Consider the following 10,988-nt stretch of genomic DNA (forward strand, 5'->3'; position numbering starts at 1 on the left):
GAGTAGTTAATAGTATTTCGTAGCATAATATGAACTCATTTATAAAAGCTTTTTCTTCATATTAGCATTTTATAAGTTTAAATTCGGGTAGTACCTACCCGTTAAGTTCATACTTAGTAGCTAATATACAATTCAACTACTACAATTCTATATGAAAAACTGATTGTAATAATATTTCGCATTCAAACTTTTATACAATATTTTACAAACTTACAATACCGCTTATTTTACATAAAGCATGAAATATAGCACACAATAACTTTGATACAAGATAGTTGTGAAGACAATTCTAGCTAGTACACAAGTCGTTCGGCAAAGGCAATAAGGACACGTAATTCATACGTCCAGAAACAAGTCATGCATTCTGGTTTTACTAGGACTACTTCCCATCCTTGGTCTTGTGCAACATAACCGTTATGGCCGTTGATAAGACAGCGTGTTGTAACGTCATCAAAGGGACGAGGGTTACGTAATGTCCAACAGTCCCGTAATAATCTAAAAACCTCATTTCTTACCCCAATTACCGACTCCGTCACTTGTGGAAACGTTTTGTTTAATAGTTGTAGCCCGATGTTCTTGTTCTCACTTTGGTGAGAAGCGAACATTACTAATCCGTAAGCATAACATGCTTCTTTATGTTGCATGTTAGCCGCTTTTTCTAAATCACGAAGTCCAATATTCGGATATATTGAGTCAAAATAATTTCTTAACCCGTTGCGTAAAATAGCATTTGGGTTCCCCGCAATATATGCGTCAAAGTAAACACATCGTAACTTATGGGTTTCCCAATGTGATATCCCCCATCTTTCAAACGAAAGTCTCTTATAAACCAAGACATTCTTGGAACGTTCTTCGAATGTCTTACAAACTGATCTCGCCTTAAATAGTTGTGCCGAAGAATTCTGGCCGACTCTAGACAAGATTTCATCAATCATGTCTCCGGGTAGGTCTCTTAAAATATTGGGTTGTCTATCCATTTTGTGTTTTTAAACTGTAAAATAGACAAGAGTTAGATTCATAAAAAAAATACTTATTAATACAAGCAATTTTTACATATATCATAAAGCATAAGAACACTATATTCCATATATTACACCACACGAATACAACTATCTTATTCCGACTCGCTCGTTTCTTCTTCTTCGGTTTTGGTTCGTTTTGCCAAGTTTCTAGGGATATATGATGTTCCCCTAATACGAGCCGTCGTTGTCCACATTGGTTTAGAAAAACCTGGTGGTTTAGAGGTTCCCGGGTCATTGTTACAACTTAAGGACTTCGGGGGTTGACGATACATATAAAGTTCATCGGGGTTGGAATTAGATTTCTCTATTTTTATGCCCTTTCCCTTATTATTTTCTTTTGCCTTTTTAAATTCAGTTGGGGTAATTTCTATAACATCATCGGAATTCTCGTCGAAATCCGATTCATCGGAGAATTGGTAATCCTCCCAATATTTTGCTTCCTTGGCGGAAACACCATTGACCATAATTAACTTTGGTCGGTTGGTTGAGGATTTTCTTTTACTTAACCGTTTTATTATTTCCCCCACCGGTTCTATTTCTTCATCCGGTTCCGATTCTTCTTCCGGTTCCGATTCTTCTTCCGGTTCCGACTCTTCTTCCGGTTCCTCTTCGGGAACTTGTGAATCAGTCCACAAATCATTCCAATTTACATTTGACTCTTCATTATTATTAGGTGAGTCAATGGGACTTGTTCTAGAGGTAGACATCTATCACATAATATCAAACACGTTAAGAGATTAATATATCACATAATATTCATATGTTAAAAATATATAGTTTCCAACAAAAATGTTAAGCAATCATTTTTAAAGAAAACACGGTCGAAGTCCAGACTCACTAATGCATCCTAACAACTCGATAAGACACACTAATGCAAATTTTCTGGTTCTCTAAGACCAACGCTCGGATACCAACTGAAATGTCCCGTTCTTATTGATTAAAAACGTTCCATATTAATTGGTTTCGTTGCGAGGTTTTGACCTCTATATGAGACGTTTTTCAAAGACTGCATTCATTTTTAAAACAAACCATAACCTTTATTTCATCAATAAAGGTTTAAAAAGCTTTACGTAGATTATCAAATAATGATAATCTAAAATATCCTGTTTACACACGACCATTACATAATGGTTTACAATACAAATATGTTACAACAAAATAAGTTTCTTGAATGCAGTTTTTACACAATATCATACAAGCATGGACTCCAAATCTTGTCCTTATTTAAGTATGCGACAGCGGAAGCTCTTAATAATCACCTGAGAATAAACATGCTTAAAACGTCAACAAAAATGTTGGTGAGTTATAGGTTTAACCTATATATATCAAATCGTAACAATAGACCACAAGATTTCATATTTCAATACACATCCCATACATAGAGATAAAAATCATTCATATGGTGAACACCTGGTAACCGACAATAACAAGATGCATATATAAGAATATCCCCATCATTCCGGGACACCCTTCGGATATGATATAAATTTCGAAGTACTAAAGCATCCGGTACTTTGGATGGGGTTTGTTAGGCCCAATAGATCTATCTTTAGGATTCGCGTCAATTAGGGTGTCTGTTCCCTAATTCTTAGATTACCAGACTTAATAAAAAGGGGCATATTCGATTTCGATAATTCAACCATAGAATGTAGTTTCACGTACTTGTGTCTATTTTGTAAATCATTTATAAAACCTGCATGTATTCTCATCCCAAAAATATTAGATTTTAAAAGTGGGACTATAACTCACTTTCACAGATTTTTACTTCGTCGGGAAGTAAGACTTGGCCACTGTTGATTCACGAACCTATAACAATATATACATATATATTAAAGTATGTTCAAAATATATTTACAACACTTTTAATATATTTTGATGTTTTAAGTTTATTAAGTCAGCTGTCCTCGTTAGTAACCTATAACTAGTTGTCCACAGTTAGATATACAGAAATAAATCGATAAATATTATCTTGAATCAATCCACGACCCAGTGTATACGTATCTCAGTATTGATCACAACTCAAACTATACATATTTTGGAATCAACCTCAACCCTGTATAGCTAACTCCAACATTCACATATAGAGTGTCTATGGTTGTTCCGAAATATATATAGATGTGTCGACATGATAGGTCGAAACATTGTATACGTGTCTATGGTATCTCAAGATTACATAATATATAATACAAGTTGATTAAGTTATGGTTGGAATAGATTTGTTACCAATTTTCACGTAGCTAAAATGAGAAAAATTATCCAATCTTGTTTTACCCATAACTTCTTCATTTTAAATCCGTTTTGAGTGAATCAAATTGCTATGGTTTCATATTGAACTCTATTTTATGAATCTAAACAAAAAAAGTATAGGTTTCTAGTCAGAAAAATAAGTTACAAGTCGTTTTTGTAAAGGTAGTCATTTCAGTCGAAAGAACGACGTCTAGATGACCATTTTAGAAAACATACTTCCACTTTGAGTTTAACCATAATTTTTGGATATAGTTTCATGTTCATAATAAAAATCATTTTCTCAGAATAACAACTTTTAAATCAAAGTTTATCATAGTTTTTAATTAACTAACCCAAAACAGCCTGCGGTGTTACTACGACGGTGTAAATCCGGTTTTACGGTGTTTTTCGTGTTTCCAGGTTTTAAATCATTAAGTTAGCATATCATATAGATATAGAACATGTGTTTAGTTGATTTTAAAAGTCAAGTTAGAAGGATTAACTTTTGTTTGCGAACAAGTTTAGAATTAACTAAACTATGTTCTAGTGATTACAAGTTTAAACCTTCGAATAAGATAGCTTTATATGTATGAATCGAATGATGTTATGAACATCATTACTACCTTAATTTCCTTGGATAAACCTACTGGAAAATAGAAAAATGGATCTAGCTTCAATGGATCCTTGGATGGCTCGAAGTTCTTGAAGCAGAATCATGACACGAAAACAAGTTCAAGTAAGATCATCACTTGAAATAAGATTGTTATAGTTATAGAAATTGAACCAAAGTTTGAATATGATTATTACCTTGTATTAGAATGATAACCTACTGTAAGAAACAAAGATTTCTTGAGGTTGGATGATCACCTTACAAGATTGGAAGTGAGCTAGCAAACTTGAAAGTATTCTTGATTTTATGAAACTAGAACTTTTGGAATTTATGAAGAACACTTAGAACTTGAAGATAGAACTTGAGAGAGTTCAATTAGATGAAGAAAATTGAAGAATGAAAGTGTTTGTAGGTGTTTTTGGTCGTTGGTGTATGGATTAGATATAAAGGATATGTAATTTTGTTTTCATGTAAATAAGTCATGAATGATTACTCATATTTTTGTAATCTTATGAGATATTTCATGCTAGTTGCCAAATGATGGTTCCCACATGTGTTAGGTGACTCACATGGGCTGCTAAGAGCTGATCATTGGAGTGTATATACCAATAGTACATACATCTAAAAGCTGTGTATTGTACGAGTACGAATACGGGTGCATACGAGTAGAATTGTTGATGAAACTGAACGAGAATGTAATTGTAAGCATTTTTGTTAAGTAGAAGTATTTTGATAAGTATATTGAAGTCTTTCAAAAGTGTATAAATACATATTAAAACACTACATGTATATACATTTTAACTGAGTCGTTAAGTCATCGTTAGTCGTTACATGTAAGTGTTGTTTTGAAACCTTTAGGTTAACGATCTTGTTAAATGTTGTTAACCCAATGTTTATAATATCAAAAGAGATTTTAAATTATTATATTATCATGATATTATGATGTACGAATATCTCTTAATATGATATATATACATTAAATGTCGTTACAACGATAAACGTTACATATATGTCTCGTTTCAAAATCATTAAGTTAGTAGTCTTGTTTTTACATATGTAGTTCATTGTTAATATAATTAATGATATGTTTACTTATCATAATATCATGTTAACTATATATATAACCATATATATGTCATCATATAGTTTTTTTTACAAGTTTTAACGTTCGTGAATCACCGGTCAACTTGGGTGGTCAATTGTCTATATGAAACCTATTTCAATTAATCAAGTCTTAACAAGTTTGATTGCTTAACATGTTGGAAACATTTAATCATGTAAATATCAATCTCAATTAATATATATAAACATGGAAAAGTTCGGGTCACTACAATTAAATCCCTGAAGTTCGACATGATAGATTGAAAAGATATCATATCGAACTTTTGCAAATGCCACCGCACATAACCCAAAACAGTAGTAACATCAAATCGAAATGTCACCATTCAATGGCGCTATTTTAAATGCAGTAAAGTGCAACGCGATAACGCGCCAAGTAATCACGCAATACGTAATATGGCCATGCACGAATTATGATGAGCAGAATCGTTGTGCGCGTCTTATGTACCAAGCATACATGTGTAATACACATTTTGTGCGTAACAGCGATGCGTATTAAGTATTTCATGTGCTATGTGATAACACGTAATGCGCCTAAACATAACGAATTTAACTATCCGGTCTGGTTACCGTGAATAACCCTAACCTAGATGATGATCTAGAGAGGGTGGTTAAATAAGTCGACCATCATTGGCTTGACTGTAACGATGACCGATGGTATTCATAGGATTTGTGTTCAAAGATCAAACCTGTTACCGTAATTAGTTTCCTGGATGCAATCGGTAATCGAGTAATACAGAATACGTTATCGTAGTTTGTAATCGTAGTTCAGTATTTAGTTGGTCTTCGAGTATCCCAAAATAAATCTTCATCGTATGCGCAAAACAAAGATGCTACATGCATTTTATCATAAAGACATATTACTAGTATGGTATACTACCACTCCCCCAGTTTGGTATGACATAGTGAAACATGTCATGTCGAACTATTGCAAGAACGACCATGAGCATTATGCGGTCATGGACTTAAAAGAATATCCATGCGCATTAAGCAACCATTAATTTATAAAGAACTTCCATGGGTCCACAGACTTACAAAGAATTTCCATGCATCCATGAAGTTTAGAAATAACGGCCATGAGCATTACGCGACCATGGACTTAGTAAGAGATGCCATGGGCAATACACAACCATGGATTTAGTGAAGAGATGCCATGGGCATTACACAACCATGGACTTAGTGAAGAGATGCCATGGGCAATACACGACCTTGGACTTAATGAAGAGTGGACCATAACACACAGCCATGGTCGACTTATAAATCGTTCTCTCGTAAAGTGAGGCTTTCTTGAAGTAAACAGTGTTCAGAATTCTCAGTTTATGTTCAAGACATCTCATTAGTGACCTTGAATTCTGAATCTCCAGGCCACATTGAGGCATCTCCAGCTATTCGTGTTGGAGGCTTCTTGAAGCAACAATATGATAAATCGGAGATCGCAGTTGCATTCAAGGCATCTCTGACTCGCGAGCTCCATACTCGGTCATATTGAGGAATCCCTACAGTAATGTGAAGGGAAATAAATAAGATATATACCATGGTCTTAAAGAACACAACCATGGGTTTTAAGTAACATTAACAAGCGTACGTGGTATATTGCCACGGGCTTCCGGAGAGCAGCCATAGGCTTAAAAGATGCGACTTAAGTGAAAAAAATAAGTTGCCATGGGATTAAGACCAATGTATTTGTATCGTTCAGGAAAACTAATGCCCTTGCAATTTATACTCCTGATTTTCAACATAATCGCGTTCTACCGTTCAAGTATTTGTGTTATATGCATCTTTTTTGTAATCGTAACACTTGTTGGTATTTTGCACTTTCATTGTCTATGTTGTGCAAATTCGATATAAGTAAAGTAAACCAATATCCTTCCTTATTATATTGCTCGCGTCAATAGGCGTTTTAAGTTCTCAAAACTCAAATTAGTATTTGCATACAAGCCAATGTTTATTTGTTTATACTCCAAATTTGATAATGCTAACTGACGCCATACTAATGTGCACATAGTCAATGCCTTTCATTGCATTACTAAGTAAAATATCTATAGTCTTCCAAGTGAACCAATACTTAGGTTAGTGGGCAAGCAACCCCAATGCTTGTCGTTTATAGTCATTAATTGCAGTCTTCTAGTCTACGAGAGTGTGTTGGTCTAGACAGGGGCACGTAATTGCTTCAATAATGTGCATCGATAATGTGCGTCGAGGTGTAACCAAACACCTCTATTCAAACGTGAGAGAATAACATCCAACCGCATATATTAATACGAATCTCGTACATGGTGGATCAATTCCCTATGAGAGTAATGGTTGCGTTGTTATCTCCACGGGCTTAACCAATATGGCAAAAGAGTGTACGTATGTATATCGTAAGGGAGAAATGTCTCATAAAAATTCAACCCCCAAAAGGGTATTACGGCGTGCGACTGTTCGTCAACAAAGGAAAATATCCCTTCATACTAGTTATATCATGGGCTCATTTCAACACTACTAAAGTATGTAGTGGTGTTGAAATTAACCATTAAGTTAACACCATCCAGCATGGCAATGCAAAAATACATTTACAACCACATACGTGTAGTCATGAATTTATGCAAGCTGTCATGCTCTCAAGAAATGCAACATAGGTGCGCGTGAGGTGAGATTGTTAGATAAAGTACTTTATACGAAGTGTACATAAAGTACGATCACGGGCTTACAGTCGTAAGCCATGAATTTAGTGACTATGAATGAGTCTCGAACAAGGTGCATCAATGGGCTTATAGTTACACGCCATCGATTTAATACGTGTCCACAGACTTACTGTCATACGCCATGGACTTAAGGAAAAGTGAACGCAACAGAATGAATGCAAAAATAATGCATGTCCATAGACTTACAGTCATACGCTATGGACTTAAAGAAAAGTGCGCGTGATATCGGCTCATTTATACATATATTCACTAGCGATATCGGGTTCTTTTGGTTTATAAAGTGGTGAAAATTGAAGACTTAGTTCGTGATTATAAAGAAAATGAAATTTCATGCTTTTAAAGTCTTATTATAGGTTTGCGGTTGGTTTCTATAAGTTTCAACTTCAAACGAGCTCGGACCAAAGTAAAAGATGAAGAAAAAGATTAAATTTAAGCTTAGGGCCCCATCGCGGTCATGATGGGGTGATCCCTATCGTGATACATCGACAGAAAATCAAGAGAATGAAACAGCAGGCAATCGCGGTTGTAATAGCTTGATCGCTGTCTCAATGCATCCAGAAACGTCATCAATCACGGTCACAATGTGGGAATCGCGGTCGTAATGCGGGGTCCATCAGTATTCTAGATTCCAGCCTTATAAATACCCCATTTAACCTCAACTTTAGGGGATCGATTGTTTTACGAATCCTAAGGCCAGGAGGGTTGTTTTTAAAGGTTTTTAAGCCACTCTTCACCAATTTTAAAGATCATAACATCAAGGTTGAAGATTGAATCATCCATTAATCATTGATACCCTAGTTCTTCGTTATTTTTGTGATTTTATAATGAATACTATTTGTTCTAAATGTTTGATTGTTCTTTGTTTTGCCATGTTAGGCTAAACTATTATTGTGTTCACTTTAATATAAGACTTATGAATTGGGATTGTTCTATCTTGTGATTTATTAAGGTTTATGTTAATTAATTATGCTTTCTTGAAAGATCCATTGCTGTATTTGTCTATATATCGTTTATTTAATTATACATGTTATTGAATTTAATTTATGTGAGTTTATCAATATTTGTATGCTTGTACTTCATCTTTTAGATCTAGACAATTTTATGTGAGTGTAATTGGTAATTAAATTGATATTGTGATAATACAATCGTGTAGGCTTTTCCGAGTGATTCCATTAGCCTAGGTTTTACGTGAGTTTAACCTAGAGAAAGTATATATTAATTTTACATAGTAACTTGGACCTCTGAATGATAATTTATGTAAGTAAATTTAATTTATTATGCCTTTGGTTCATTGATTTCGTGAGACCGATATGAACTAATTACGTCGACCTTAAAAAATGGTTTTAATAAAAGAGCAATCCTAGTCATTTGTTGAGCATTAAAGTGGACACTGCTTCTCCCTTATCTGGTTTATTCGTTAATTTACTTTCGTTACTGTTTTATTGAATTCAAATCAAAACCCTCCTTTTATTAAACTTTTAGGATAATTTTTAGTTTTAGAATCTTAATTAAACTTCTCTCTGTAGAACGAACTAGTCAAATTACTTATTAGTTACTGCATGATCGGGTTTTAGTTGTCTGCTATCGTGTGATAATTGTTAAGCTTTTTACTATTTATTTTATAGTATGATTTCACATATCAAATTTTTGGCGCCGCTGCCGAGGAGATGTTCTACATTAGGATTTTAAGCATACTTTTAATTATTCGATCCTTTTGTGAGAAGCAATTTTTTTTAAAAGTTACTTTTGTGTTATTTTTGTTTGGATTTACGCGTGGTTTTGTTGTTGTATGATCGCAGATAAGGTACTAATAATTCTGAAATCGTCTAGAGTTTACCATACACGCAGCAAAGCTAAATAAGAGCAACAAATTACCCAAGGTTTCTCAGAATTACCTTTTTATACTTCGGATTTCGAATATATTAAGAAGGGAGAAGTTAAGATGGGTAAACCAGCACGAGGTCAATCTATGGAGGCTATGATGAAAGCCACGAGGGCTGGTAATGGACATGTGATTACACAACCAGTAGTTACTACATATTTCGAGGTCAAGGGTCAGATTCTCAATATGATTACTCATCAGTGCCAATTTAGAGGTATGCCGAAGGAGGATGCATTCGAGCATCTCTGAGCTTTTAAAAGCATCTGTAACTTGTTCAAAATAAAAGAAGTTGCAGATACTGTTATCAATTTGTGGGTTTTTCCTTGGTCTTTGAAAGACGATGCCAGAGACTGGTTGGAATCGTTGCCTGAGGGTGAGATTGACAGTTGGACGGTTATGGAAGATAGGTTCTTGCAGTGTTTCTTTCCTGCTTCAAAGGCTGCAAAATTACAAAGTAACATTAATCACTTTGTTCAAAGGTCAAACGAGACACTCTATGATGCTTGGACATGGTTCGGTAAAATGCTATGAAATTGTCCTCAACCTAGGTTGAACAATTTCAATACGGTCCAGATTTTCTACAAGGGTGTTAATGTGCTAACGAGGAAAGAAATTGGCATTGCTGCAGGTGGGTCTCTATTGAAAAAGACACCGGATGAAGCATATACATCCTCTCAGAAAAATCTACGCATTCGTATAATTGGCACAAAGAGATGGATGTTCCTCGATCATCTCATATCGTTAGTACTAAAACTAGTGATAAACTCGCATTAGTTAAGGCACAACTAGCAACCGTCAAAAGACAAATTGAATCGATGACTAAAGAGATACACAATATCAGGGTTGGTTGTAAACTATCTCAAGGACCACACCTCACGAAGGATTGTGATCAGTCAACAATGGAAGAGCACGTGAACTACTTGGGTAATCAATTTAATAATCAGTACCAAGGAGGTAGTTCGGGTTATCAAAGGAATGGACCACCGGGGTTCGTGAATTGAAATCAGAATTAGCATCAAGTTGACAAAGTTCCTTCCTTAGAGGAGTTATTACGGGGTTTCATAATGAAGATGGATGAAAGTATAACAGCCTTAAGACAAGACAGTGATGTGACAAAGCAATAAATGGAGCTTCAACAAGCTTCAATGCAGAATTTAGAATGGGAAGTGGGTCGGATATCGCAAGTATTAACGGAGATACCACCGGGTGCTCTCCCATCCACTACCCAAATGAACCCGAACATCAATGTGCCACTCTGAACAATTCTCACGGATGCTAATAGAAGTGATGTGAAGAAAAAAGATCCTCAAGTTTCTAATTATTCATTGGTTAATGCTATTTCTAGCTTTGAGGGTTATGGTTCTGATGAGGTTGTTCCGACTTATACTCTTAGGTGAAGACAATTGGATTCGAGTTAGTGATACAACTCCTGCATATGGTAA

Source organism: Rutidosis leptorrhynchoides, chromosome 11 (genome assembly GCF_046630445.1).
Source record: "Rutidosis leptorrhynchoides isolate AG116_Rl617_1_P2 chromosome 11, CSIRO_AGI_Rlap_v1, whole genome shotgun sequence".
Taxonomy (NCBI): Eukaryota; Viridiplantae; Streptophyta; class Magnoliopsida; order Asterales; family Asteraceae; genus Rutidosis; species Rutidosis leptorrhynchoides.